This window comes from Glycine soja, chromosome 2 (genome assembly GCF_004193775.1).
Source record: "Glycine soja cultivar W05 chromosome 2, ASM419377v2, whole genome shotgun sequence".
NCBI classification, from domain to species: domain Eukaryota; kingdom Viridiplantae; phylum Streptophyta; class Magnoliopsida; order Fabales; family Fabaceae; genus Glycine; species Glycine soja.
Genome location: NC_041003.1, coordinates 35,883,009 through 35,890,177, shown reverse-complemented (window position 1 = coordinate 35,890,177; position 7,169 = coordinate 35,883,009). Strand labels below are relative to the sequence as shown.

Genomic DNA, 7,169 nt, shown 5'->3' with positions numbered 1-7,169 from the left:
AGGAGAAAAGGGCAGGTGGATGCCGCCTAGCGCACCCAGGCGAGCTGGGTTGCTTACACCATAAGCAACCTTTTCTCCAGAATCTTCTGGATGGGCCTAAATGGGTCCAATAGCTATTTACACCCCTATTTTACTAAATACACCCTTATTTTCATGTTTTTTGGCTGATTTCTTTCCGAAACGTCACGGAACTTTACGGATTACACGACGATGCTTTTTTAAGTGTCCCAAAGTGATCAACCAAGGTCCGCATATTGACAACAAATGTCCCCGGACGAAATTAGGGTATGACATCTATACATTAGCAGTTTCATTTGCGAGGTGAATTTTTGATTTCCTAATTTCTAATGAAGTTCAAAATAATCTTCATTATACATGTATGTTGATTTCAATTGTAGACTGCAACTTTGTGAAGAGTGTCATTTTTTAAAGCTGGCTACTAGGTTCATATTTATTGTATAATTATAAGCCTAGGCCAATAATGATTATATGCATTATCTAATAGCCTTTTAGAAAACTTGATGCAATTTAGCTAGATTTGTACTAGTTTGTTTGTGCTTAGAAATATTTGGACCCAATTCGTAGTTTAAAATCTAACAAATTCGTTGTTTGTTTTGCTTAATTGTATTGGCCTTTAGTTGTGGTTATGTTTAAGTTTTTGTTTGTGGATTTCTTAAGCTTATTAGTTTATACTTGATAAATATTATAGTTCTTATTGCAGAAGCACAAATTCTTTGTTATTGTAATTAGTCGAACTATGCTTTAAAATAATGGGGGAATTCTAGACTCTTCCTCACTTACTGCTTGACTTGTAGCTGGCATGAGTTTGTAGGACTATGCTTTAATTAGTCGAACTATGCTTTAAAACTAATGTCAAGAAATCTGGATTAGTGAAGGCTAGCTTAACCATCTATTATAGATAGAGTGCGGTTCAATGTGAGGCATAGGGTATGCAATTGTGCAGTTTAGTGCAGTAGTTGAGTGTAGTGTTGTTGAGCACTGTGATCCTCTTAAGACAATACATTGGTCACTGAGGGTTAACTCACATAATGACATTGTCCTCAAACCTGAAACTAAAATATGCCTTTCATTGCTTGCTTCTATGATTTCAATTGAAACATTGTCCTCAAGTTCAATGGCAGAAGCAATCTTAAGACTCTAAATGAGTTTTGTTGTTTGATAGAAGGCTTCTATTGATACTAATGATGAGATAGGAAAATCTGAACTTTAGTTTGTTTTAGCATACCATTAACCAAGCAAAATCAATCTTAAGACTCTAAAAATGTGGCTTTATTTTTGCTAATATGGATCTGAACAATCCTTTTTGTTCATTAAAGTTTGTGTTCCCAAGATGCAGAAAAAACTCTAGCACATAATCAACAAGTTATATCTAGGGCAATTTGCACTGAGCTGCAATCTCCTGTGCCCTCCTGAGGTGCTTCTTGATAGGAATGGGATAATGGGTCCCTCCCTTAACCTATTTATATATAGCAATGGCTCATAAGTTGATGATAGTAAGGGTGATTGACAACAACATAAGCCTTGGAAATTAGGCAAATTGTGCAAAGCTTGAGAATTATCTCACTCTATTTCTTGATTTACCTTGAGAATTGTTGATAGATAATAGTTTTTTCATGAGCTTCACAATGACCACCATGCCAGGCTTGTTGTTCTTAGTTGGAAGTAATGAAGTATTATTGGTCTTTGTAACAGTTAATGCTAGAGCATATCTTAATTCAACCACTTCCCTAGAAGAAGAGGTAGCAGACCCTTTTGTTGAATACAACTCTTCATTGAAATCCTCCCACAACATGCCATTTTGTTCTCATCCTCCTCTAAACCAAATCTTTTCTTTCTATTTTCCACATATGAAAAACTCTTCCTGTGAGCCTCAGCTGCTACTAGTTTTGCTCCAAAACACTCATTTTCTCCTATTTTGTTTCCTTGGTAGTAGGGATTAGGAGATGCTGCTGGTGACAGGTTCCATAGAGGAGGTGAATCAATGTTGTGTGCACAAGTATCACTGATTCTAGGAAAATTGAACTCCTTTGTATCCATGGCTTGGCCAATCAACACTTTGTATAGGATATTAGAGAGAGGGAGATAAACAATGTGTGTTTCGTGGTAGGTTTGTGAGTGTGGGGGCCTGAAAGTTGTTTAGAAGAAGGTTTTAGTTCAACTGCTAGAAAATCATGCATTTTGTTATTCACTACAAAAATGATTAAAAGAAATGGCAGTAATATAGTATTAAGTGTTTGTTTCTTATTTTCTTTCCATATGATCTAGATCATACTTATCTCCATGGAAGACAGTCCTAGGATCTCATGAAAGATATATATGTTCTATATTATATCAGAAGAAAATAAAATAAAAAGTAAAATAAATTAAACTTATCCTACCAGCTAAAATTAACTTGCACTTAGTTTATAAAAAAAAAATATCTTCATTTAGCATCTCTAAAGTTTAAGGACAAATTAATTTTAGCTTATCAGAAAATCTTAATTTATATTTTATTCTACTTCCTATTTTTATCTCTTATAACTACTTATAAAAAAAGTTATTAAAAAAACCCTTAATATACTTTTTTCAGCTAACGTTTTGAAATGAAAATTTATTGAAATTTTAACATACACTCTCTATATATGCTCACTTACATTTTCAAGGAAGATCTTGGCCATTCATAGGTAGGCCAGGGCCATGCGTGCCTAAACATAACAGAAGGAAAAAGCTAACACAATCACTTATTCCACTGCTTAATTTATTATTATGAAAACAATAATTGACACAATCTATATAAAAGAAAGTAAAGTGAAGGTGAGAAAATGACAAACCTAGAAAATAATTTTTCCATAACTATGTAAGAGGGTACCATAATTGTCCTTCCTTAATGATCAAAGGTTGATGAAATTAATGTAATTATACGTGTTGAGATGTGATGTAATTTCTAGATTGTACATAATTAGAAGTAGCCTATACCTTTAAGGGTAGCCAAGGGATGGTTATTTTCGCTGGATTGATAGGAGGAAGTAATTTTTATGTTAGTTATTTTCCAAATTGGTATTGACCATTTAAGCAATGAAAGGGATATTGAACCACTAGGAATTTAAGACAACTTGTTCAATACTTCAATCCTTTTAGGTTGGGTTACATCTCTCTCTAGTGTGGTGGGGTTCCACATGGCGAGTTGTCACCATGATTTCAAGTTTGATGGTGATTTCTAGTCACACGTTACGAAGAGTGCATAGATCATGGTATGCATACAACAAACAAATAGTTAAAGAGAGGCAAGTTATTAGTTTAAGAGTATAAACCAAGTAAACGATGTTGGCCTAGAGTGCCAAACAATTTGCTATGAAACAAAATGTCTTTTTGGCTTCTTTTCTACTCTCAAAATTTGTGGCTAGTTTAAAGAGTGCTATTATAACAAAAGTTTGATTACTTTCCGATCTTCTCTACAACTTGCAGCTAGGTTAAGTGCTTCTATAGACACTAAAGTATGACTTTTGATACTAATGTTTTTGGAGTGTGCTTTTGAAAAAATATAGACTTTTCAATCTTCATTCTTCTATTTAGCAAAGTATTTTTTTTATATTTGAGTCATGTATAGTTTCTGATATATACTTCTTAACTATAAATATCATGTAAACCATGGTTCTGATATTAGTATTACTTCATAATTGTGATTGTAATTTCAATCTTGTTAATTAATTTCTATATGATTATCTAGTTAAATTAAAATTGACAAGCATGCCTGTGAAATTTGCATACCCTTTTGGACTATGATAAACCCTGCAATCAAATTTGGATACCTTAAATTGGTGGTTTCGTTAATTCATTTTTCACTCTTGAACTGTGGAGTTAGGAGCTAGGCTTGATTATTTAGCTAAGAACATTAAAATGGAACTCTAGAATATGTAGTTTCCAATAAATTAGGCTTCATATATCTTAGGCTATTTTTGGCCTTGGAATTGTTGGGCTTGTTGTAAGTTTTTGCAGTTACAATTGTAGGTGTTTATGTTTTTGGGCTTCTATAATGATTTTTAATTTACACTTGACAGGTTGCAGAGGGAGCAAAAACTGCTGGTGCATCTCGGGTTATTGGCATAGATATTGACATCAAGAAGTTTGATATAGGTACATGATGAACTTGTTTGAACTAACCTGGATAGTATGTTTAATGTTGTGAAGATAGATCGTCTCTTTTCGGATTTTGCCAAAGAGCCAAGAAATCTTAAGCTTTCACTAGCCAGTGATGGAATGAATGGCAATTTAAGCACTCAACACAATTCATGGCCAGCTCTACTAGTAATTTACAATTTGCCTCCTTGGTTGTGCATGAAGCGAAAATACATGATGTTATCGATGATGATATCCAGCCCAAGACAACCAGGAAATGACATTGATGTTTATCTAAGTCTGTTGATTGAAGACCTGACAAAGCTGTGGGACGAAGGGGACTTAGTGTTTGATGGATTTCAGAATGAGACTTTTCAAATGCATGCAATGCTTTTTTGTACCATTAATGACTTTCCAGCATATGGGAATTTGAACAGTTACAGTGTTAAGGGTCATCATGCATGCCCCATCTGTGAAGAAGACACAAGCTACATACAAGAGAAACATGGTAGAAAAAGAGTGTACACTAGGCATCGACGTTTTCTAAAACCTCATCACCCTTATAGGCGATTGAGAAAAGCATTTAATGGAAGTCAAGAACATGAAACTACGCCAATATCGTTGACTAGTGAACAGGTCTTCCAGCGGGTTCAACACGTGAATATTGTATTTGGAAAGACCCAAAAGAAGGAAAAAAGTAAGAGTTGCATATGGAAGAAGAGGTCGATTTTCTTTGATCTTTCGTACTGGTCTGACCTTGACATTAGGCATTGTATTGATGTTATGCATATGGAGAAAAATTTATGTGATAATGTCATTGGGACACTCCTTAACATTCAAGGAAAGACGAAAAATGGTTTGAATACCCATCATTATCTAGCTGAGATGGGCATACGATCGCAGCTGCATCCAAGGTTTGATGGGAAAAAAATTATACTTGCCTTCAGCTTGTCATACTTTGTCCAGAAAGCCGAAGATCAGTTTTTCACAGTGTTTGCATCGGGTTAAAGTCCCACAAGGATACTCTTCAAATATTAAGAACCTTGTGCAGTTGAAGGATCTTAAGTTGGTAGGGTTAAAGTCTCACGATTTTCACGTCTTGATGCAACAATTGTTAGCCGTGGCCATACAAGACATTTTGCCTAACAAAGTCAGGTTAGCCATAACTCGACTGTGCTTTTTCTTCAATGCCATATGTAGCAAAGTCCTTGATCTTGTCAAGTTTGTTGACCTAGAAAATGAGGCTACAATTATACTGTGTCAGTTGGAGATGTATTTTCCTCCTGCTTTCATTGACATCATGGTTCACTTAATTGTTCATCTGGTCAGAGAAATCAAATGTTGTGGTCCTGTTTATTTGTGGTGGATGTACCCAGTTGAGCGATACATGAAGATCTTAAAAGGGTATATGAAGAATCTACATCGTCTCGAAGCATCTATTGTTGAAAGGTACATTGCAGAAGAAGCCATTGAATTTTGTTTAGAGTACATTGAAAAGGCTAAACCTGTTGGGCTTCCCGAGTCTCGACATGACGACAGAGTGGGTGATAAGGGTTCAAGAGGACTACATGTTATCACTCCAAGAGTAGAAGATTTGTTACAAGCTCACTTGTATGTCTTGAATAACAGTAATGAAGTTTTGCCATACATACTGCAACATGAAGGTTTAGTCAAACAAAGTAATCCAAAAATGTCAAAGAATTGGTTCTTGAAATAGAATAACAAGACTTTCTCTGATTGGTTTAAAAATACAATCTTTGCTTATGAAAATGCTTTTGAAACATTAAGAAAGCTAGTAGATGGACCGAAAAGAAATGTTATAACTTGGTAAGGATACGGCATAAACAAGTATTCCTTTTATACAAAAGCACAAGACGAGAAAAGTACAATGCAAAACAGTGGGGTCACCCTAAGGGCTGAGTCTCAACACTTTGCTAGTGTACATGATGACAATTCCTGTGTAGCTTCCATCCCTTACTTTGGGTTCATTGATGAAATTTGGGAGCTTAACTATGTCAAATTTACTGTCTGTGTTTTCAAATGTAAATGGGTTAACAACAACATCGGTGTGCGGATCGATGATGTAGGATTTACATTGGTAGACCTAAAGAAACTAGCTTACCACAATGACCCTATCATCATGGCAGAACAAGCTAAATAGGTTTTTTTGTTCAAGACCCTTATGATGAAAAGTGGTCCATGGTTCTACACGGGAAAACAATTGGGGTTAATGTAGAGGATGATGATTCATACATTGATACTTATGTTAGTCCTTTGTCCACACAAATGACTCCTAACATCGTCGGGGATGAAGAAGTTGACGACGTTCATGTTAATCGTAATGATCATGATGAAGGAGAATTAATTAACATCGTCAAATGTAATTTTCTAATTATGTATTTCATTTTGGTACATTCATTTACATAACTGATTCAGTTTTTTGATAATGTTAACTAACTCAAGTTTTTTTCTTTTTAGGCCCATGGCTACTCCACCTGGCTTGCCTCCTCCTCTTTTTGCTCCTCCTCCTCCTCCTGCAATAGCATCACAGTCTCCGTCTACCTTGAAGTGGACACGCAAAGCCACTCGGCTACGATCCTTAGCCACTAGACCACTTGGGGCAGAGAGACCGGTGGTCCACGTCGATCCTGCGATCAGGAAGGCCGACGGTCCCAACAAGAAGAAATTAAGAACATATTTGGGGATTGTCGCTCGTCATAAGGTCGACGTGACATACGAGACTTGGAAAGAAGTCCCTGCTACTCATAAGGATTTTATATGGAAGGATATGCAGGTATTTTAGTTTTCATCTTCTAGATTTTCTTTATTAGCCAAAATTTATAATTTACTAACAATAAAACCTAATTTATTGTTTGACAGGCTGAATTTGATATCCCTAAAGCATCTGACGGTAGGACAAAGAAGAAAATACTTCAAACTATCGGGGAGCAGTGGAGACAGTTTAAATCTGATTTGACAAGGAAATGGGGATGACACTATTTGTCAAAAATATGGCATTAGCAAAGAGAAATGGGCCCAATTTTGTCAGACCC

The 7,169-nt window shown here is 35.6% G+C and overlaps 1 pseudogene; it reads right to left on the bottom strand.

Annotated features, from left to right (window-relative positions):
* Nucleotides 1-1,576: 1,576 nt before the first annotated feature.
* On the bottom strand, nt 1,577-2,058 carry LOC114371557 (annotated as a pseudogene).
* Between the last annotated feature and the right edge of the window lie 5,111 nt (nt 2,059-7,169).